The sequence below is a fragment of the Monodelphis domestica genome, chromosome 8, assembly GCF_027887165.1.
Source record: "Monodelphis domestica isolate mMonDom1 chromosome 8, mMonDom1.pri, whole genome shotgun sequence".
Taxonomy (NCBI): domain Eukaryota; kingdom Metazoa; phylum Chordata; class Mammalia; order Didelphimorphia; family Didelphidae; genus Monodelphis; species Monodelphis domestica.
Genome location: NC_077234.1, coordinates 13,179,764 through 13,202,426, shown reverse-complemented (window position 1 = coordinate 13,202,426; position 22,663 = coordinate 13,179,764). Strand labels below are relative to the sequence as shown.

The 22,663-nt window shown below is 38.5% G+C and overlaps 1 protein-coding gene across 29 annotated transcripts in view; it reads right to left on the bottom strand.

Annotated features, from left to right (window-relative positions):
* The window catches only part of MBNL1 (muscleblind like splicing regulator 1), a 276,473-nt gene that overhangs the window by 91,545 nt on the left and 162,265 nt on the right, over positions 1–22,663 (bottom strand). The window lies entirely within an intron of this gene.

Here is a 22,663-nt window from a genome sequence, read left to right as displayed (position 1 = left end):
GAAAGAGATTATTGAGATTAGAGACTACATGGCAGTTGGTCAAAGAAACTGAAGATGCTTATCCTAGAGAAGAGAAAACATTTAAGCATATAAAGGTTGCTTTTTGTCGCATGGAGGAAGAAATGACATTCTTATTCTTCTCCAGGGAGAATGGTTCTAAAGGCAAAGGAGGGTAGTTGAAGAAGCATAAATTCACTTAGGAAACAAAAAACAAGCAACTTTGGGACAATTAGAATGATGTGAAAGTAGAATTGTTTGGCTTGAGAGTTAGTGGGCTCCCCATTCACTTTAGATCATTAAGCAGAAGCTGGATGACCACAGGGTTGAATAAGTTAGAGCAAATTCTTCTGAACTAGGAGTCAGACTAAATGGCCATGGAGTTCCCTTTCAACTCTGAGAGTCTCTGGTTCTGTGAAATCATGGAGGTCCCCAAAGGAATTGGACCCACCTAGTGCCGAATGATATTTCCCGTTTCCAATCTAATAGAGATGAGCCAGCTGGATTCCACTTCTGGCCCCCTTAACTGACGTCCTGGGTGATCTTGGTAAACCAGTTTGTCTCTCTGTGGCCATCGCTGTTAATGACCCTTACCCTTTATTAACTTCCAAAGGCAACTTGAGATTAATGAGCTAAATAATTCCTCGAAATGCTTTAGGCTCGTGCAGCATGTAGGTATTATGGCAATACAGATATCCCTAATCCTAACTCTTGGACTGGGACTTTGGTTGACCAGGGTCTGGTAAATGCACACACATCCTTTCAGCTGTGAATATTTTCAGAGACTTTTATTTGAAAAGAGTCATTTCTACATAGAAAATATTTTAAAGGAGGAGGAAAAATGAAGAGATAAAAAGTGTTTACCCTTAAGAAAAAACTATACCAGAGCTTGAAAAATTGATGGAGTCATCCTATAATACTGGAGACTAAAGCGTTATTTTTCTCCACAGAGCTTCTAGTCTGATACCACATCATGGCATGGAAGTTATCCTGGTTTCGAAAAAGCTTCACCATGAGAGCCCAAGCTCCAGAAAGTCTTGCAAGACTGGGAAGGCTACAAGTACATCCTTAGCCATGAGCTCTCATCTTAGTCAAGCCGAGTTCAGAAGGCTCATTACCACAAGGATGGGCACCGGAGGATAGTTGTTTTTGTTTTTTTTTAAGCCACAGAAAGACACGCAGATAATTTATGAAGGTGCAGAGGGGCTGAAATCAGCATCAATTCATGAAAAGATGGATTCCCAAAGTATTGAATTATGCCCCATTTTAAATGTCAGTGACATGAAGGTGAGGTACTCAAGCAAAGATGGATACGAGCCAAGTGGTTGCTTTTTAGGCTGACTCTATTTGGCTTTATCTTCTGCAGATGGTCAGGAAAATGTAGTCTTTCCCAACTACCCAAAGTGATAACTTTCATCTAATTCACATTTAGCAGTTAGCACCTTCAGGGACAGGCTGGACCAGAGGAGGAATATCTATGGTCCTTTGTAGCTCAGAATATGCCAGTGGACAATGATTCTTATCCGCCCATACATGCTACATATGGTTAATATTCTTCAATGACCCCAAAATGGCAAAAAGACCCCAGAGAGAAGACCTGAATAGCACATGGATTGGAAAGCACTGTAATAATTTTCTAAGGGGGTGTAGGAATTACGGACACTTACACTACAAATTCTGTTCTTTTATAAGCTACGTAATGTTAATCTCTGTGAAAGGGATGCATTCTTTGTCCAACAGAGGCACTTTCGAAGTTGAAGTGGGTCTGGGCAGGATTCAGAATTAAGTTGCATAGTGCCTGCTGTGTCTGTTTATTTAGGCTATTTTTATAACTCTGCAGTAGCCTGATCCAAATCACCAAATCCCTGGTAGAGCATTCGGCCCCATGTTTATTCAAGACCTATAAGTTATAAAAAGCCAACTGGCAACAAGCTTGTTTTTCATAAATCAGCCAGCTCCCGAATATTGAAGTAGACCCGGGCACGTGCATGGACATTGCGAACCGAAAACTACAAGCAGACTCTTTATAAAATCTGGAAACCTCATCTGAATAAAAGCTCATTCATTTGGCCAGGTGATAGACCTGTCAACTTTGACTTCCCAGCCATGGTGAGAAGAGTGACACAATTAGTTATTCAGAGAACATCTCTGGAGGCTTTGCAGTTTTCGTGACAAAGAGCAGGGGTCTGGGAGAGGTGGGTGATTCTCAAAGTCCCCTCAGACCTACATAGAGAATAGTTACATTATTCAATAAAAATAAATCCCTGACCTTGACCATCTATTATGCCAAAGAACAATGCCAAATCTAACAATCCAAGACATCCAAGAAAAATATGTCAAAGCTAGCTGAGTGGAATGGAAACTCTCCAATTAAAAATTGTTTCCATGGCAACCGGCTTTAAGATGCACTAGGAAAAATATGGGTTGGTCACACTGTCTTTTCAGTCACTTACGTCTAAACATGAAAACCTGAAAAATGTACTGTACACAGAAGTGTGAAGCTCCCCAGGGGAGAATTAAACACGTTCTCTTGTTCCCAAGAAATAAAAGTTCTTGGTTGCACAGTGATACTCCACTGGGGTTCTTGAATTTTTCATACATTATCTGACTAATACAGGGCAATGCATTCTTTGTAATAGGCTTTTTCTCTCCTTCAGATTCCCAATTAGATTTATATTTTCTAAAAAGCATCCAAGAAGGGCTCCTCCTACCCCTGTGACTGTGAAGTCTTTGGAAAAAAAAGAAAGAAACCAAGTGTTTTGACTAGGGAAAAAACCCTTACAAAGGGTACCCTGTTATGCTAAACCTCATGTGTTATTAAATAAAAGGTGCCATCTAATACATTTGCTGATTGACACAAGGGATTTATACTGGTTGTCTTTGGGCAAACCAACAATTATAATTCTGGAACTGAGAAAAGATAGGCTATATGAATGATCCAGCTTTTTGTGGAATTTTAAATCATTTTAATAGCATTTTCCATAACTATGATATAATTAATCACCATAGACAAATATGAAAAATGCTATTTATTGCCTAATCTGTTCTCTGTCAAAGGTGGTGGAGGACAAAGAGCAATTTATAAACCTTTAAGGACAATGAAAAGTATTGTTGTCAATAAGACTTTTTTATTTAACAGCTTATGTGAATATGTGGTGCAGTGGATAGAGTCAGTAAAACTATCTTCTTGAGCTCAAATCTGACCTCAGAGACTTACTAGCTGTATGACTGTAGGCAAATCATTTAAACCCATTTGCCTCAGTTTATTTATCTGTAAAGTGAGCAGGGGAAGAAAGTGGAAAACAACTCCAGAACCTGTGCCAAGAAAATCCCAAATGGAGTCACTGAATTTAATGAAATGAGTAAAAAATGACTTAACAACTGAATAAATAGATTGGGCTCTTATTAATCCTGCTAGACATATTTCTGACCTCAGCATCTGAAATGAGGCAATAATATAGAGAATATCTCTGGTGTTGGAGGTCTTGGCTTCAGATCCCATCCCTGATACTTATTCCCTCAATGACCTGAAACAAAACATTTAATCTGAACCTCAGTTTCCTCCTCTCTAAAATCAGGAGGCTGGACTAGGACCACTAAAGTCTCTTTACACACTAGACCTATAATCTAACAAAATGAGAGAATAGACAAAAACCTGGATTTAGTACATCAGACATACATGTCACTTAACTTGATTGCCTCAGTTTCTTCACTCTTAAAATGGGGGGGGGGTTAAATTCCAACTTATACCCAGAATTGTGAAACATATGAGATAACCCAAGTATAGCACTCAGTAAATCTTAAAATTCAATAAAGTCTTCTCATACTGCTGCTGCTGCTACTACTACTACTACTACTACTACTACTACTACTACTACTACTACTACTACTACTACTACTACTACTACTACTGCTACTACTACTACTAGAAATGCCATGCTGTAATGACTATGATGAGTTTTAAATCATTTACATATCTAGTCTCTTAAAGGGTTTTCAGAAACTCCTGGTCCTCCACATCAATCTTGACATAAAATGGAAAAATATGACTTGAGGAAAAGTATTTATGATTATAAAAATATATTACTTGTTTTGAGTAATGCTACATGTATAACCCAGTGGAATTGCTCGTTAATTCTGGGAGGGGGGAAAGAAAAGGGAAGGGAGATGACATGAATCATGTAACTTTGGAAAATGTATGTATAAATTTATTATTAGAATAAAATGAAGATAATTAAAAATATATATCATTAACTATAGTCTAAAGGACTCTGGCAAGTAACATGATTGAGTCTTTGAAATGGAAAACCCTTTAGAAATCACCTTTACTAAATCTCTTAATGAAGGAGTAAACTGAGGCTTCATGTTGTTAAGCAACTTATTCAGGATGACATAAGGGAGCTAATTCTGTCAGAGGCAGGATTCAAATCGAGGTCAAAGAATCCCCAAATGCCTGAATTGGAAATGAATTTAGTCTATGCAGCCTTAGACCTCTTCTCCAACACCATTGATCCTAAACATCTGTGAGCAAAGGGTGGATGGCCACTTGATGTTCAGATGTAAGCTGCACTGGAGGAGATGAGCCTTGAGATCAGAGATACAAAGAGAAAGTCAACTAGCATTGCTTCAAAGTCCTAGTAAGGAGGAAGCCACAGCCACACAAGGCAGCTCATTTTCTTTTTGGTGAGCCCGAATGCTAAGGAAGTTTAAACTTTCTTGCCTCCTTGGAACCTTGACCCGTTTCACTCTGTTGTGCCCTCTCTGGCCAATTCAGAATAAATCTGGTTCCTGGACCATTACTGTAGGCTCCGCATCTCTCAATGAAGCCTCAGATCACGGTGGGAGATTTAATGAGCTTACATTTTACTCAAACTCGGGGACTGTTTTTCACCTAAATTATTGTCTGACTTTACCATGAAGCTGCTTCTATAAATCCAGGCATAGAATTGTACACTTAGTTCTGTTATGCTTTTTCTTACTGGATTTGGCCTCTTGATGCTCTGCTGATTCTGGGTCTCGTGCTCCTTGTGCTATTCTTTTCTGTTAGTCAGGATGATGAGAAAAGACTTTTTGTACTTTGGTGAAAAGAAAACAGGAATAAGTCAAAAACAGGAGGGCAGTTTGATTTGGGGAAAGATCCTTGAGTTTCTACTATTAGAGAGGAAGAGGGAGCTGTGCCCAGCACAAGGAATAATTGATGGTAATCCCATTTGCCCAGATCTAGTACCTGACTAAACTGAATGTGAATGTTAGCCAAATGCTTAGATGTAGACAGAAAGGATCAAAAGGTGAATTCTGTCCCACTTCATGCATAAAAGGTTTCTGTCTCACCAATTGCCAGCGAAAGAGATATTGCTAACACATGTATCGCTCCTTTCTAAGCATTATACCGCAGTCTAGTAAAATTATTTTGTATTCTACGAGCTGAAAAAAGGGCTAAAAATGCTTCTGTGCTGACTCAACTCCCTTCTTCTAAGTCAATTATCACCATTTACATGAATTAGGTTCCTAAGAATTTGCCGATTGGAAATCAAAGGGTTGTAACCCAGGGACTAACAATCAGCTTGTCACAATGCAGTTAGGAGGACATAAAAGAGGGAGAAGTTGCCTCGTGACACCCTGGCTTTGCAAAGTTGAGTGTTTTCAAAGCCACACAAAAGATTCTCTGTTTTTGCCAGTAAGAGTGACTTGTGCCAGTGGCCATCTAATACATTCCCATCTGAGGTTGGAAAAAAGAAGCCACATAAAATCTACAGCTTTCTTGTAAATGCTCAAAACAACCTGCACCCAGAGCCCATCTGTTTTCGTTCACAGAAAATCACTCTTAGTGTCCCCCCTTGTAAAAGATATTAAACACCAAACCTCTAACTGAGGTGGTTTTGTTTGCTCTTTCCTCCTGCAAAAAACATGTAGAGAATGTTGATCTGATGACGCTGTGCCTTGGTGAAGGCTAAACCTATAGTAATGCACAGTAAACTTTGGGGGATTTGGTGGGGCAACACACATATGGAATGTTGAAAAACATTTCATCACCCTTTCCTTCTTTTTTTAAAATATGAATTCTATTCTCCACGAGGGTGTCCGTGACTTGAAAAAAGTCAGAATTCAATAGCAACAATACTTTTTGGAATATTATTTCTGAAAGCAACAATATTTTCCCAGGCCCTTGATACCTTAATTTACAAATCTGGGGCTTAGAAACATTACTATAATTCAACAATTAGATTGCTTTCATAAAGAAATTTTTGACCTCAGAATTTGACCCTTTTCCCTCTCCCCCCAAAAAAGATTTCTGATGGGTTAAAAAAAGGGAAATTTACCTCACTCTTTCCAAGGTAGAGTAATGAAATATCTATATTAGGGACACTAATCCTTTTGAGCAATCATTCCAGTAAGTATTTTGTTTTCAATGTAGGACAAATAAACAAGTCACTCTGCTTAAAACCACTGTTCCTTAGACTACAATCTCATGCTATAGAGCTAAAGGAAACCACCACCTTCTCGCCCCTCAGTCGGATATAGAAATAGCCCAGGGATGCACTGGTTGGGAATAAACCCACTGAGATGCCATGCTTAAGCTCAGGACCTTCCTTCCTTCCAGTGGATGATGTTGAACAGGAAATCCAATGATCCTCAGCTTTAATCTAGCATCTCTTACCTATAACCAATGTTCCTGCCTTTGTGCCATTCCAAGAACATTTCTTGGTTGTTTACAGCATGGATTGACTTATTTGGCAGAGATTTAAATACATCCCAGACAGAAACACTTAACATCCACTTTTCTCCAAAAGAAGAAATACCAAAACAAGTTCTCTAGTTTCGACTTAGATCTTTTTGACTGTGTTCATAACTGAAGAGCTCAAGTGGGCTCGGGGATTCAGTTGACAGCTTTATTTTGGGGGGCTGGGAAAGGGTGGTTGGGGAGGGCTCAGGGGACATTTCACAGTAGAGAATCAAGATAGTTATTTAGAAATGGGCTGAATAGAAGGGACCAAGCAGCTTCTCTCCTGTCTTTGCCATGCAACAAGGAAGGATGAACTATGCCCTCTAGAAAGGAAGAATAAGACAAAAAAGCAGATGTAAGAATGGAATAGAAAATATGAAAAAGGAACTTTGCAAGGTTTAGAGTAATGGTCAAATCAGGCTATGGTGCCATGAGGCTCAAATAAAAACGCAGAGGGAGCTCCGGCTGTGCAAAAGGCTGAGGATCAATTACAAGGGATTTTATTTTGTTCTGTTTTGTTCTGTTCATTTGTTTTTAAGAGCTTCAGGCAAAAAGCATAAGAGAGAGGCAGCTGGCCCCTCTTCAGGGGAAGCTTGGATCCTATATATTTGACTGGCAAAAAGAACAGGCCCATTAGGTTAGGGCTGTGTTTTCACCTCCACCATCAAGGGGAAGGATCCCCCAAAGTCAAAAATGTAAACCAGATAGGTGGCTCAGTGGACAAGAGCCTGCAGTATGACGCTTAGAAAGGAGCGGTACATGTGTTAGCAATATTCCTTTGGATGGCAATGGGTGGGACAGAAACCTTTTCTGCATGAAGTGGGACAGAATTCACCTTTTGATCTTTGCTGTCTAAATCTAAGCATTTGGCCTAATTCACATTCAGTATACTTAATTACTAGATCTGGGCAAATGGGATTATCATCTCTCATTCCTTGTGCTGGGCATGACAACCTCTTGTGCTCTAATACTGGAAACTCAAGGATCTTTCCCAAAATCAAACTGCCCTCCTGTTTTGGATTTACTTCAGCGGTGCAACCTGGACTAGTCACTTAACCCCCATCACCTGGCCCTAAGCACTCCCCTGCTTTGATACTATTATATAGTATTGATTTGAAGATAGAAGTAAGGGTTAAAGGGGAAAAAAGGAAGAGATTAAAATCCAGGAGAGAGAAAAAGAGGAAAAACTAGCCCCACAAAGGAGGGTTGCAGAGCCCAGAGAACTATATTATAGGACTTTGGAAGGACTTACGAGATGCTTCCTACCACATAATGAATGTTGGACATTTTCAAGAAATCATAGAGAAAAGATGAGATGCGTGGGCTCCTCTTCCTCCTTAGCACAAACTACAAGCATTGAATCCAACTCTATGATGGACGAGCCATTGGAGATGTCAACACAAAAGGGATTTGACCCCTACACCCTCCAAGAGCTTCTCTTTCTCTCTCCTCCAACTATTGTAAAAATTAGATTATATCTAGTAATACAATTATCATATTTGATGAGGTTTATTAAGGATTATTAGAAATCAAGGAATAAAGAAGATACAAATAAACCCACGTGCCCATGGCTGATTAGCCCATTCAAAATCCCCATGCTTAGCTTACTTGCTACATCATTGCCATGGCCGAGAAGAGAGCAGGGGAGGCGTTACTGCCAGTTAAATACCAATTGTGATCTCACCTACATGGAGACTCAAGTGAGATTATAAGGAATTCTGGGAAATGCCAAGAACTTCTGGGGATTGAAGTCTAGAGTTCAAAATCTCCATTTATACACTATCTATCTGTCCTTCCCCAGATCCCCTTCTCTTCTACTAATCCCCCATCTCACTCTTTATGCACAGACAAACAGATATCCATACATGCACGTACACCTTTTTCTTTTAAGCCATTTAGCAAGCAACGTCTCTTAGAAAAGAACTATAGGAAAGAAAGATGGCATTTTAGAGAGCTGACCTGTTGATGGAGTCACTAATAACATAGAAGGTAGAGATAGAGCTGCCTGACATAGCAACATTCTCATTAATAGAATTACTCAAATTCTTTCCTACCTTTTCATTTGTGTCATCTTAACATTAGGCTGTTTCGTGCTCTCTCCCACACAAATAAAAGTTGAGCCTCGGGCTGGCAAAGTTAGAGCAAGTTTCTTACACCTACAGTACATAAAACTTGGTGAACTCTGGGCACACATTTCCCGAAGATATATTCATTCTGGCAAAGCCCTGAAATGATGAGCTCCTGTCCACTGCTTAATGCTGCCTTCAAAGGCATTATCTTAAGCGGAGGAGAATTTGGCTCCTTGTGGCTTTCTGATATTGTAATAGTCCCATCTTAGATCATACGGGGGCAGGCGGAAAGGAGGAAAATCACATTCACTACAGGACAGATTCTCGATCTTGCTCAAGCTTTTGTGAACAGGAACCCTCTGAGACAAGCGGCTGAGCATTTCCAGAGGGGCAGATTTGATTTCTTCTTTCATATTTCAAAATAAATGTGGCAGCTTTCACCATAACTCAACACAGCCCCAATAGGTTTTGTGGTGATGAATGCAATAAATATCAATTGTAGGAAAAAAGAGTCCCTTATTGGACAAAAGACATTTGAGGAATGATTAGAAATGATGGCTAGAACCCTACCGACTTTGGAGAGCAAGAGAGAGGGTGGACGCCACCTGCCAAAGAATGTTGACCCAGCCCAGAAAAGTCTAAGGAGAGCCTGGAAAAAGTCAGATCTACTAAAAGCCAACCTATTGGGTTCAGTACAAGATCATTTTGTTCATGACTAGTCACTGCATAATTTCAGATGTGCCCACTAGGATTTCTTGAGATTTTACATTTGTCCCTACTAACCATGGAATCCTCTGAGTTCATCTTATTTTGTTTTTAACACTCTTACTGATACTATAGTACAGCTATAAGGAAGAAGAGCAATAAAGTCTAGGCAATGAAGTTTAAGTGACTTGCCCACAGTTGCACAGCAAGGAAGTATCCACATCCAGATTTGAACCCAGGACCTTCCATCTCCAGGCCTGGATCTCTATTCACTGAGCCTCCTCGCTGGCCCCATCCAGGTTTATCTTAAGGAACCCTACAGAATCTAAGATCTGCTCTGAAGTTAACTTGCCACTTACAAAAGGTAAAGGTTTTAGCTAACACGATTTCTGCTGTCAACCTGGCCATCCATCTATGTTTCTATGGAAGCAAAATTAGTCATCACAATTATTGCTTCTATTAAAAGACTAAGCAGAATGTTGGACTTGAAGAGGCCTTAAGACAATCTTTACTTTGTAGATGAGGAAATTGAGGTTAATGGGACTGGAATCTCAATCTGGTGACTCCAAAGCTAGGGCACTTTCTACCATACCACATCTTAGAATGTCCCACGAAAGAAACAAAGACCCAGCCTGCACCTGCAATGACCATCTGGGGCTTCTCCAGAGGCAAGTTTCCCAAAATAAGATGGGAAAATGGCATCTTCCATGAAATATGGCCCACATATTGACGGCATCCACTCATGTCCTGAGCCGTTCCCAGGGATCCCTCTCAGACACTGTCTTGAGCACTGAAACTGGACTGAGATGAAATAATATCTAGAAAACTAGGCTGAATTCATTAATCACGGATTGATATTTTACTCTGCACTTTCAGACTCAAATTCCTCCTATTGAAAAATTATAGGGAAAGGATATGGAAAGCCAACGATGTTCTTCTTTCTGGTTTCTGTTATTTCTAGCTTTACTTTATCCTGTCATCTCCATCTCCTCCCCTTTTTTTCCTTACATGACTTAACCTGCCATTATAAATGACCGACCATAAATTTGCATCTCATAGTCGAATATTTATGATGGCAGAATAAGTTTGGAAAATGAAATATGCAAACAAATCATGCAACTGATCTGAGTGGCATCCATTTAATGATTTTGAAAGGCAAGTGGAAAGCAGAGACCAGGTGGTTTTTTCATATGGCTATTTCTATTGCCAAGTACATTTAAAATTAGATGATCCTATATTCCCCTGACATATAACTGTTGACTAAAGACTCTTTCCAGATTCTTTAGGCAGGTGACCAATAGGAATTAAGTTTTCATTTATCAATCATTCAATAAACTTACTGGGTATTTATCAAACATTCAAGAGACATAAAATAATCAATAAACATACTGTGTCCACTGAGGAACTGGAAGGTATACCAGAGATGCTGCCCTCCAGGAGCTGGCAGAAAATGGCAGAACAAATAGCTTCAGAGGACACAAGAAAACATAAACTCTAACAATCTGTGACTTGGGATCCCTGTGGGTGTGGGGGTAAAGGGAGTGGGATGGTAATTGCCTAAACAAGTATTTCGTTTACTTCAGAGATTTTTAAACAACTTTTTTGTGTGCCTGTCATAGCCCTTGGGCAGCAGTCTAGTGAAGCAATTGATCTCTTCTAGAATAATATTTTTAAATGAGTAAAATAAATACATAGGCTCACAAAGGAAAGCAATTATATTGAAATATTGATTCTGACGCACGTTTCTAAAATGCAGTTTTGACTGAGGCTAAAATGAGCACTGTTTCACCTAAAGCATTCGGCATTCCAAACAGCTGACGTCCAAATAGACCTTTGCAGCACGCTGTGTCTGTGTATTGGGGGTTGCCTCTATCATACAAATACATGCCTTTGGCTGCTACCTAGTGTGGCCATCACTGACCACTGAAGATGTTTTTGTCTTTTTCTGTTGCTGGGAAACAAAGTGTACAAAGTAGAGATACTCATTTTCCTTAGCAGAAAATGGAGAATTTCGGGGTTACGGTTGTCGTTACCATAATTTTTCCCCTCTTACATAGACACAATCCAACACATAGGTATTAACAAATCATTTTCCTTATTATAATGTGGTGGAAGCAGCTCTGGTGTAGCCTGGATTTATACCTGAGCTGGGTGACAGAGGTAGCTTTTGTAACATGAAACTGCTCATGAAATGCTTCAGAATGAATCCTATTTTAGGAAAATATGGGGTGCTCATGCCATTGGGAAAAAGCAACACTGTGGAAGTGCCTTCTAAACGTAGCTTTGACTTTCTGACAACGTTTCATCTTTCACTGCCCAAATAAGGTGCCCCGAAAGCAAGTAAACAAAAACATAAAATCCTCGCAAAATGCTGAGTCACGATAACTTAATCAAAGCATTTCTATTTAAAAAATAGCCAAACCTATAACTATTCAGAAAAAGAACTGAGTAACTAAGTCGAATGCCAAACTATTATTAACCAAAATAGGACAGACTATGATGGACAGGAAGACACATGTTAAATAAGATTATACCAATCGAAAAGGAGACACTCTTGTACAGTTACATTTTTATGCTACTTCATATAATCTAACTACCTATTTATTGAAACAGGTTTTCCGGGGGCAGCTGGGTGGCTAAGTGGATTGAGAGCCAGGTCTAGAGAAAGGGCGTCGGAGGTTCAAATCTAGCCTCAGACACTTCCCAGCTGTGTGACCCTGGACAAGTCACTTGACCTCATTGCCTAGTCCTCTTGAAGCCAATACACAGTATTAACTCCAAGACTAAAGGTGAGGGTTTTATTAAAAAAAAAAACAGATTTTCAAAAATTAGCCATAAAACTAAAAAGCAAAGCAATTTTGCCTGGACTGACTAGAAGAAGATGAGACTAGGATGAAGTAGACATAATTTGATTCAAGACAACCTTTAAGAGGGCCTAAATCTAACTACCAATTTGTGGTTTGAGAGCATATTTTTATCCATTTTCACCTCTTCCTTAATGTTTCTGCTTATCTCTTCTTCCCCTTTGTTCTCTCTGGGTTAGGACCAGATGGTAGTGGTGATAATCATCTGGGCTGGGAGACAGGAAGGTGGGTGGGCCAGAGTAATTCAAAAGCCAGGAGGTGGCAAGGAATTGGAATGTCCAAAGATTATGTAAGACTGTACCTGGAAATTATATAATGTCAACTATGACGGATTTCCTTGGGTTTTACATAAATTAATTGGAGCCTTTTAACATTTTATCGTAAGTACTTGCTGCTCGAAGTACAGAATAACAAGAAGTCTGTTGGGAAATGTGTTTAGAATTGAAAGAAGTAATAAAAAACTAAAGATGGATTTCTGAACTCTAAAGAGGATATCAGAATAATACGTAGCCAAGACTAGGTTTTGCCCTCAGAGATTAGAAGAAGAAAATATATCACTATCTGTCCTCAGGTGAGAAGTTACCAATATCTGAAGGGAAAGGACTGAATGTAGACCAAGTAATCTCTTCCGATCTCCAAATTCTTTATGATTCCAGTATATATTTTATTAAAAGCTTTCATCTGTCATTCGTATCTATCCACTTCATCTCTCTATCTGTTCATCAGCAGCCTATAATCTGTATCGGAGCAGGGGAATGAAGCAAGGTCTGCCCAGACTTGAACATGAGTTCTCCACCATTATCCTGCATGGGCTGCCTCTTACAAGGGCTGGTTGTGTGAGACTAGGCAAGTTTCTTCACTTCTCTGGCCCTAAGTAAATCTCTAAGATTAAAAATAAGGGTTGTTATAGTTGTTCAGTCTTTGGTCACGTCCAACTCCTTGTGACCCTATTTGGGGTTCTCTTGGTAAAGATACTGAAATGGTTTCTCATTTTCATCTGAAGTTCATTTAACAGTGGAGAAAACTGAGGCAAAGAGAGTTAAGTGACTTGTCCAGGAGTATCTGAGACTAGATTTGAACTCAAGAAGATAAATCTTTCTGGCAATCTATCTACTGCGCTAACTTATTGTCATTTCTGAATTTTTATTTTAAAAAAGGCATCCCTTCCTCATATTCAGATTGCTAGGCATTCTGGATTTCACATGGAAAAAGGATAAAAATTCACTGTCCAGTTTTAGTGAAGAATGGCTGCCCCAAAAGTTGGAACTCCATTTTCTTAGCATTTGTTTTGAAGTCTATATGGAGAGAGTTCAGATCTTTGGTGTCTAGGAATATCTGTTTGCATATAGATCTCATGTTAGCTGGATTATTCAGCATTTGAGGGCACAATATGCTGTTAATTATTTGCATTGACAGAAATGGCACCCCCTGTTTAACTAGTAAATAAAGCAATTGTCACTGTTTTCAGGAATTTTGTACTGAGGGAGAGTCTGCCTGAAATGATATTACTACCCACTTAACCATCCAGAAGAACCATTGTTTTAAGGAATCGTTGCTAATTTGTGTCTGCTTCAAAATTCCTCTGATATAAGTGATGTAAAGTTTTTGTTTATTTTTCTTTTGAATCAATGTTATAATGTATAGAACAATGAATCTGGAGTTAGGAAGAGTTTGGACACTTATGACATGATCTTGGGCAACTCATTAGTTATCTCGGTGCCTCAGTGTCCTCATCTAACAAAGGGAAGGAATAGTCTGGAAGATCTCTAAATCTACGACTAGAGGAACACAGAATGTTCGGGAACATTTTAAGACAGCTTTCTAAATCTCATCCATTTATAATTTGCACATATATACTGATTTTAAAGTACCAAATAGGATTTTAAAGTTCATTTTTATAAAAGCAGAGAAGACAAAACACAGCTTGGGAGATACAACTGTTTGTGTTCAAATCATACTCCAAACAGATGGAAATATCATTTCTCCTGGTAACTGCATTTTCCCACACAAAATTAGTGAGATGCACATAAATGCTTCTAAGATTCCTAGCCACAAAGATCCCATGATCCCATAGATCACCACTCCCTTTTACAACTATCTAACATAAAAATTGAGTATTTATTGATTCTTTCAGACTGTCGAATTTTTAAAGAGTTGTATACAAACTTTGACTATTGGGAAACCAAATGACTAAAATCAAAATTATTATAGATAAATACATGATCATATCTCATGTGCACACGTAAAACATACTTACTACTCTGCCTGGGACAATACTAAGCAATCACTCACTAGAACAAGGAACATTTTAGTTCTAACAAGATATTTTGATTAAGGGAATCTTGGAAGATGGCTTCTTCATTCTTGGCTAAGGAATGTGGAAAGTTAAGGTAACCAAGTAACCTTCCTAATAATGTTACTTCTTGTCACTCCTAAGCAATGGAAGGATAGACCAGCCTCTGGCTACAACTAAGCTAGATCAGTGGCATAAGTATCTTCTGATAATCCTGGAACGTGGGCAAAAAAAACAAGTTGATTCTAATGACTTTGAAGGAACAAAGGGCCAATCCAACTACTGGATTAAATGAAAAATCATTAGATCTCATAGCTCTCCCTCTCCCCTACAGGATAGAAATTATACAATCTATTAATGGCTAATATATTGTCTTATGTGGCTTTTGAAAAGACTCTAGAGGAACAAAAAACAAGACATCTAGCAACAAAAAGAAAGTTTGCTATGGCCTAAAGAAAACATGGCCATGATGAACTTTATATAGGACAAATATTTCATTTTCATCAAAGTATATAGATTCTGAATATTGATTTTGAGTGACCACCGGTCTCAAAGACTCATTGCAGAACTAACCAGCAATACGTAGATAAGTGATTGAGAGAACCATGCTGTGCTCTTTTTGGTGTGTTGCGATATTTGAGAGCCAAATCACTGTTATGCTATTAGGGATTCATAATTCGAAGACCTTGTAAATATTTATGTTTGTAATCAGGGTTGTTGATCATGATTAATTGATAACCTCAGGTGTCCCTGTAATTGCAATGCCTTTCTGAGCTCACTGATTTCATCATGAATTTTTCATGTTTATTAGAGGGAGGAAGAAGGCAAGATAAAGAAATTCTGTGAAATACAACATTACAATTAATTTGTCTCCTGTATAAACAGTGTTTTATTCCACTAAAACTAAGTATCTTTTGATGTGTGGTAAGTTAAGGGTCTCATGGGGAGTGAGGAAGTGAAGACAGATGTGATCATTCATGTCAGTCTTTGCTTATAGCTCAAGAAAGCCCCCCAGACCTCAACAGATCTCCAAAGTATTTCTTCCACCTTCTGGTCCACCCTAAACCTTCTGCTCATATTTGGTAAATTCCGTCTAAATATACCGATGAATGACAGATCCATTTCCATTCACTGACAATCTCATCCTGCCCATTTTCAGCCTTTTTCTTCTGACCAGCATGGGACACCATGGGTTGAGTAGGCATGGCAAATAAGGCAGCTACAAGGGGAGACTTGTCAGTGTGATAAGTGTGATTGACTGTGACATGGCTGCCTGTCAGAAACCAAGCTGGGGAATAACTTCTATCGATGCTGTCTCCCAATTCCTGAGATATTGGAGTCTAACGTGACTCCGAAATCTGCACAGCTGTTTCCAGGAGAAAATTTCTCTGAGTAGCTTCATCTTCCCTTAGCAATCACATTTGTGCATCAACCAAGATGTACGAATGGATTCTTCTCTATTTGTCCCCAAGACCCCTGTTGCTTCCCAGAGAAAGCCTCTTACAATCAAACTCTCTTGTCTGTGGAATCTACCACACAAATATTGTGAGATATATGCCTCATCGTGGGGTAACTCTAGGAACTTGGAGCCTGGGTTCTCTTTCTTTGTCTACATGGTTTCCTCATGTATGGGTGTTGTCTGTCCGACTCACAAACAACTTAGAGTAGAATAGTTAAAGGAAGTTTAATTTTTAAAATTGCATAATGGAAATAATTCCATAAAATCACTGCTTTCCTTTCTGCAAACATCCAGAGATTCTATTCAGATTATATCACTTATAAAATGTTTTCTTGATGGGCTTTTGGTTTTATATTATAGTAATTTCTAAATCTATTCCTTCTTTGACTCCTGAATTGAATCCTTTAGGATAAGAGAAAAGAGTTTAAATTAAGTAAAAACAGGGTGATAAAATGAAGTTAACTGACAATGTCAACATTGTGCCCTCAAGGCAGCCAGAAGAAGAAATTATATTACAGTCTCCAGGACTAAATTGACTGTTCAGCAACTCAGAGAAGAACTCACTCTTATAAATCTCATCATTTCCTTGTAGTCATTATGTATATCAATGTCATCCTGTAAAATATATATATATATATATAAATATAAGTAAAATATAAATATATGAAATTATATCATAAAATATCTATACAAAAATAGGACTCATGTCTTATATTTCCTCTAAAAATATAATGTATTTTTACTCATAGTAATTAAGTAACTCACATCAGACTCTACAAGTTGCATCAAAAAATAATTTGTAATATAGGAGCATATTATCCTGGCCTTGCTACATTTCAATTCCATTGTGATTTGTTGCACAGAATAAAACTTAAATTAATCCTAAAAATTGCCACCATTGGCACAGCTGTGCTTCTTAACATGTTATTTCTCTGTTGATTAAATATAAGGGCAATTAAATAATTATTTAAATTAAATTAAAAAATAATAATTAAATAAAAGGGCAAAAGTATGAGACTATACCTGGAGGAAATTTTTCTTAATTCATCATCCAAAATAATTGACATTAGTAAGTAATTAATTTCATGCCCCTCATTTTCTTAATGAAAAGGGAAACTATAAAGAATCCTAAGATGATATTCAAATGCTTGTTCACCTTCACGTTAACTGTATTTTTCTTTTATACTATCTATATCAATCATAATTCAATTTTGCATCTTCTACCATTTCTCCTATGACAGCATCAAATTTCTGTGTGTCCAGAATGGATGGGGAAAGTGAGAAATCCCTCCATTCTCCTTCCAACATGGATCATTTAAAGCACTCCGGATCAATGGGGCTACTTTGTATAGAGCACATGGAACCCAACAGAAAGTGTTTTCAGTAGTTTTCAGTCTGGAGGACATCACCCTGATTTTTAGTAGCACCTTATGAGGTATCACTTCCAAGATTATAAGGGGATTGGGGAAGGGGTGAAGAGATTGGAATATGAAGTATATCAAAATGGCATATAAACAGCTGATGAGGGGGCAGCTGGGTGGATCAGTGGATTGAGAGTCAGACCCAGAGATGGGAGGTTCTGGATTCAAATCTGACCTCAGCCACTTCCTAGCTGGGTGACCCTGGGCAAGTCATTTAACCCCCATTGCCTAGCCCTTATCACTCTTCTGCCTTGGAACCAATACCTAGTATTGATTCCAAGATGGAAGGTAAGTGTTTAAAAAAATAAAAATAAACAACTGATGAAACATTACCTTACAAAGACTATCATCAAACTAATATACCCCACCATCACCAGAAAAATAACAAAATAAATGTTATTTAGACATCACCAGGGATGAAATTGCTGAAATCTTTTTGGAAATTTCAAATGGTATTTGAAAATATCCTAACTGATTTTCTTTATAAGAATGGAAAGGAAAAGAGGAAGGGCAAGAGAAGAAGAGGGACCAGGAGAGGGAGAGGCTAGGAACAGAGGAAATGAACTTAAAGGGGCCAAATTCTTATTAATGATTACAGTCCCAAGTCAAATCAAGGATAATGTAAAATTAAGACAAATGGTCTCAACTCAATTCAGAAATAGAATGAAGTTACAAAATTCTTCATATAATTTTTTTAACCTTTACATTCCACCTTAGAATCAATACTGTATATTGGTTCCAAGGCAGAAGAGTGGTAATGGCTAGGCAATGGGGGTTAAGTGACTTGGTCAGCTAAGAAGTGTCTGAGGCCAGATTTGACTAAGATCTCCCACCTCTAAGCCTGGCCTTCAATCCCTGCCTCTTTTTTGGTAGCATCTCAACAAACTTGGGAAATTGAGCCGACATGAAGATCATGTTAAGGAAATTGGCTTGGGAGAGATGAGAGAGGAGCCCTTTCTAGGGACTATAAAAAAGAAGAAAGAAAACATGAGAAATGAGTGATGAAGGAACATAGAAAAGACCACTACAATAGACTGATGAAACCTGTCAGTTTCAAGTCTTTCCCAGACCAATCTGTGTCTATTCATATACTAAAGTTAATTTCTCAACTCTGAAACCGTATCTGCCATGCCATCTATCAGACTCAATAATCACCAATGACTCCATAATATCTCTGAGATCAAAAAGGAAACCTTTAGTATCCAAGAACTTAATTGTGGGGCCCCACCGTACATTTTTTACACATTACTCACTTTGATGCAGTGGAGAATCCCGTTACTTACCCAAGCCTATTTATACCTTATACACTGAAATGCACCGAACAATCCAATGCTTTGAACTGGCTGAACCTGTGTGTGCAATATACCCCCTTTCACCATCTGATCCTCATCTAATTAGATTTCCTATAAAACCAAAGGCTTCACTTCAATGGAATCCTACCATCCCCAAGCCACCACACCAACACCCCATCATGACACATGTACAGAGCAATACACGCTTTTCCATCTTTCTAAGTGAAATAATTGTCTTCTGGAAATCTGTCCAAAAAAAGCCCAATATATCAGAATTCAAATCGTAAGACACTATCTAGACCTTGACAAACCCCAACAGCTCTACATTCACTCATGAATTTAGTAACTGCCTTGGAGAGAATATCCCAGAGAGAAAACGTGATCTGTAATGAAAGGAAGTGATTTCTCTTTCATTTCTCTTCTTTGTATTGACCTTCTTGTCACCTTATAGTTTAGTGATAAAAATCATAATCAGCTGAATGTGATAATATTTTAAAATGAAAGCATGATTGTGGAGTTCTCCATAAATCTCCAGAAGACCAAATTATGCCCCTTAATATCATTCTCATGATTTTTTTTCTCAGAGTTCAAGACTAATAGATTTGTCAACAGAAAAAGAATCAAAATTAGAATTGAATGGATGGGTGCAGGATGAATTGGACAGGATAACAATCTTTAATTGAACATATTCCTCTTATCGTTTGGAATCCCAGATTTCTATTCTATTATCTTAATCTACAGAAATATAGTCTATCACTAATATTACTTGGAATAGCTTGTTTATGTGTAAAAACGCAATGTTATGGGAAATAGGAGATGAAAAACATCCAAATTTGAATACTATTAAATGGGCTGCACATTTTTATTTTCACCAAATTACTTACATGAAATATCAAAAAAGGACTTGCTCCAAAAAAATGTTTAATGAGTCAATAAGCCATTTTTCCTACTTTGTATATTTCAAAGTCTATGTGACATCAAGTCACTAGGCATTATTCAATACTCAATTTGAGCCGCTGCCCTACTCTGAACACTGGGGATGTAAAAAAGAGCAAAAAGTGGCCCCTGCCCTCAGGGAGCTCATGAGTAGACAGAAAGCTGATAGGGTTCTCACCAGATGCCACAGAGATGAAATCACAAAGGCATTACTCAATCTCCAAGTGCGTTGACTTTATTCCCTTGGTTAATTTGCTCTATTACAGAAATCTAGAAAAAGATCATGTCTCAGTCAACAAAATGTTGGCCTTAAAGTTAAGAAAATATAGATTGAAATCTTCCCTTACATCCATACTGATTCTTTGATCGAAGGCTAGGCATTTAATCTGATGAAGATGATGAAATATCTAGCAACTGCTGTACAAAGTGATAACGAGGGTCAAGTGAGAAAAATGTGTACATACACACAAGGACTGAATTTGTTATTTTTGTTGAATCAGACTCTATGAATCGCTTGGGAGTTGTCTTGGCAAAGATACTCTAATGATTTGCCATTTACTTCTTCAATTCATTTTTAGATGAAGAAACTGAAGCAAACAGGGTTGAATGACTTGTCCAGGGTCATAGTGCTAATGTGGGAACCTAGATTTGAATTCAGAAAGATGAGTCTTCCTGACTCCAGGACTGTGTGTATACATGTAACTATCTAGTTTCCTTACATGCCACATTATGGGCATAAAACAAGAAAAGAGGAAATTCCAGGTTCTGGAGGAGTTTAGTCTATTGAAAGAGAAAATACAAACATGTCAAAGAATATGAAGAAGGGATATAAATATAATACAAGATATGACACAGGTACATGGCTCAGTGGATTGTGAGCCAGATCTGGAGACAGGAGGCTCTGGGTTCCAATCTGTCCTTAAATACTTCTTAGCCATGTGACCCTGGGCAAGTCATTTAACTCCAATGCCTAGCCCTTACCACTTTTTGGGTTTGAACCAAAACACTATATAGATTGTAAGATGGAAAGTACAGCTACAAAAATGATAATAATAAAGCAAGATATTGTGAAGAGTAAAAGCAACTCCATAGTACAGTAAATAGAATGTTAAGACTTCCATCAGGAAAACCAGAGTACAAATTTGGACTCAAATCCTAACTAGCTAGGTGACCTTGGGCATGACCTCTATATGCCTCAATTTCCTCAACTGGAAAATGGGGATAGTCATAACATCTACTTTAAAGGGTGGCTGTGAGGATCAAGTGAGATAACTGTAAAATGCTTAGCATAGCATCAGGCACATAGTAGTTGCTTAATAAATGATTGTCTGCTTCCTTGATTCGTTCTTTTTTCCCTCCCACCCTAAGGAAATTGGAAAGAACTCTGATGCTCGACTGGACTCTTGAAGGATATAAGGGTTGCTGAGTGGCAGAGATGAGATGTTTCTATACATGCACCATGACTTAGTCTGCCTCCAAAATCAACCCAAACAGCAGCATCTCTCTCCTCCCACCCAAGCAGGGAGTATCTGCACTGCAGCAGAATGCCAGAGCGATGTGATATGGGGCGAGCTGCTCTTGTCAGGGCTTCCATCATCTACACATCAATCACCCTCAACTGGTTTAAGAAACCAAAAAAGGTTAAACAAACAACCACATGCCCCCAAATGCTGGGCATGGTTTTCATAATTAACTCCTCAGATGCCCAACAGAAAGAGAATTTCGCAGGAAGAAGTAAAATCCTTCTACTGACAAATTATAGCGAAGATAGACAGAGATCTAACTAGAAGAATTTCCTCTTCCAAAGCAAAAGCTGGACAGAAGCTAGGCAGGGAGCCATATAGTTTTCCTTAACCTTATTATTATTATTATCGTCATTATCACCATATTAATTTCGTTATTTTCAGTTACATGTAGAAACAATTTTTGACACCTGTCTTTGAGATTGAAGACTCCAGAGCTGTTCCCTCCCAACTGCAGAGGCGGTAAATAAGTTCTACCCATAGTCCTTATTTTTCTTATCCTGGGCATCCTTTTCTCAACAACAAATATGCAGGAGGAAGAGGAAGAATAACTTCTAAGGCTGTTGGTCCTGATCACATGTCACATTAAGCAGTTCACTGGATGATTTGGGGGACCAACCAAGATGTCAGAACTCAGTACATTTTCTAGAATTAACAACCAACCATCAGCTCGGCGACTCAGTAGTTCAGAAAATCATTGAGAGAGTATGTCAGAGGCAAAAGAACTTTGGCTCAGGAGCAGCAATATTTTAGACAAGGAAGACAAATGATTTTTCACCAAAAATAGTGTTCTCTGCTCCTATCACAATATATTGTGTGTGTTACCCTGAAGGACTGATGTCAACAGCCTCTCCCCCATAGCCTTTCCTCCATTGAGGCCAAGGGTTTTCCCACCATCTTCCCACCTCTTCACTGTGTCCCCAGAGTCATGAAAACTACTCACAAAGCAGCTTGGGACAACCTCCCTTCAGCTATCCATGGGCAAATCAGACATCAGCAGTGAACTTAAGACCTACCTATGGCAGATCAAGCAACAGATACTTCCTGGGTTTAAAACGATCTAAGGACTAGAGAATATAGGGAATGCCTATAGAAAGAACAAAAGAAAATTATTATTTTGGTTAAGATCCTTGTCTCAGAGCCTCTCAGGGAAACACCAAGGGCTGAAACAAGGTCAAAGAAGATATTCTGGACTTTAGAGGCTTTCGTGTCAGATTGGGCCAGGTGCCTGGTTGCCATAGCAAACGAAAAAATCTAGCCGATGAGCTGACAAGTTCCATCTTGAAGCAGGGGCTGTAAGGTAGCAACGGTCAATAGTCAATTTTCTTTAGATATCTGAATGCTTTACTTTCCAGAATCTGTATCTGCTGGGTCATTAAT